Source organism: Chionomys nivalis, chromosome 4 (assembly GCF_950005125.1).
Source record: "Chionomys nivalis chromosome 4, mChiNiv1.1, whole genome shotgun sequence".
NCBI lineage: Eukaryota > Metazoa > Chordata > Mammalia > Rodentia > Cricetidae > Chionomys > Chionomys nivalis.
Window position 1 is genome coordinate 6,397,659 of NC_080089.1, and position 1,888 is coordinate 6,399,546.

Sequence of the window (1,888 nt, forward strand, 5' to 3'; positions counted from 1 at the left end):
GGCATCTGATAACACCCCACCAGCATAACCCAAAGAAGAGAAATGCACAAACACTACTACCAAAAGATAACCAGAGTTAACAACCACTTGTCATTAATATTGCTTAATATCTATGGTCTCAATTCACCTATAAAAAGACACAGGCTAAGAGAATAGATATGAAAACAGGATACAGCATGCTGCTGTTTACAAGAAACACACCTCAACATCAAAACAGAAACTACCTCAGAGTAAATGGTTGGGAAAAGGTTTTCCAAGAAAACAGACCTAAAAAACAAGCAGGTGTGGCTATCATAATATCTAACAAAATTGATTTCAAACATCAATCAGAAGAGATGGAGAAGGACACTTTATACTCATAACAGGAACAATTCATCAAGATGAAGTCTCAATCCTGAATATCTATGCCCCTAATTCAAGAGCACCTGCATATGTAAAAGAAACATTACTGAAACTTGAATCGCAGATCACACCACATACACTAGTAGTAGATTTCAACACTCTTCTCTCATTAATGGACAGGTCAAAAGACAGAAACTTAACAGAGAAATAAGAGAACTAACAGATGTCATGAATCAAATGGACTTGGAGGACATCTATAGAACAATCCACCAAAAAAAAAAAAATACCTTCTTCTCAGCATCTCATGGAACCTTCTCTAAAATTGATCACATTCATGGTAACAAGCAAACACCCACAGATAAAAAAAAAAAAAAAAAAAAAAAAAAAAAAAAAACCTGAAGTAATCAGCTGCGTCTTATCAGATCAACATGGAGTAAAGTTAGAATTCAACAATAATACTACCCCCAGAAAGCCTACAAACTCATGGAAACTGAAGAGTCAACTACCTAACTGAACAGTCAACTACTGAACCACTTCTAGGTCAATCAAAAAATAAAGAAAGAAATTAAAATCTTCCTTGAATTCAATGAAAATGAAGGCAAAACATATCCAAACCTATGGGACACTAATGAAAGACCCCCAGCCCTGCTATATTGCCTAAACCCAGCTTAGCCATTGTAACGCCATTTTGCAAGGCTTTCACACAAACAAGTATAGGTTCAGGGTGGGGTTAATACTCTTAGGTTGCCAAACAAAGGTTGCCAAACAGAATATCTGGGGTTGGACATCTGGCCCGGGAGGGGAACGGAAAATTCTGTGGAAAACCGCAAGTTCCCTAGGTGGAGTCGAGTCAGCTATTATCAGATCTCCATGTACCCAAGGGAGTTGTCCTCCAAGTGAACCCCTCTCCTTATTTGTACTGACCAATGGAATCCCTGTAACCATGCATCAGCTTCTGTGCCCTGCTTTTGCTATAAAAGGAACCCTCACCCAGTCTGCAGGCACGCAAGTCCTCCGAAAGACTTTGCCACCTGCAGGTACCTGTGTCTACCTAATAAACCTCTTGCAGTTTGCATCCGACTCATGGTCTCGGCCTGGTCTTTGGGTCTGGGGGTCTCTACCTGAGGGAAGGTCCCTACCAGGAGTCTTTCACTATGAAAGCAGTGCTAAGAAGAAAGTTAATAGCACTAAGTGCCTACATAAGGAAAATGGAGGAAGCTCACATCAATGACTTAACAGCATGCCTGAAAGCTCTAGGGAAAAAAAAAGAAGCAGACTCACCCAAAAGTAGAAGAAGCAGGAAATAATCAAGTTGAGGGCTGAAATCAACAAAATAGAAACACAGAAACAAATCAAAGAGCTGGTTCTTTGAGAAAATCAACAAGATTGACAAACCCTTATCCAAACTAATCAAAAGGCAGAGAGAGAACATTCAAATTAACATAATCAGAAATGAAAGGGGGGAACAAAACAACGGACACTGAGGAAATTCAGAGAATAATTAGGTCAAAAATATGTACTCCACAAAACAGGACAATGTAAAAGA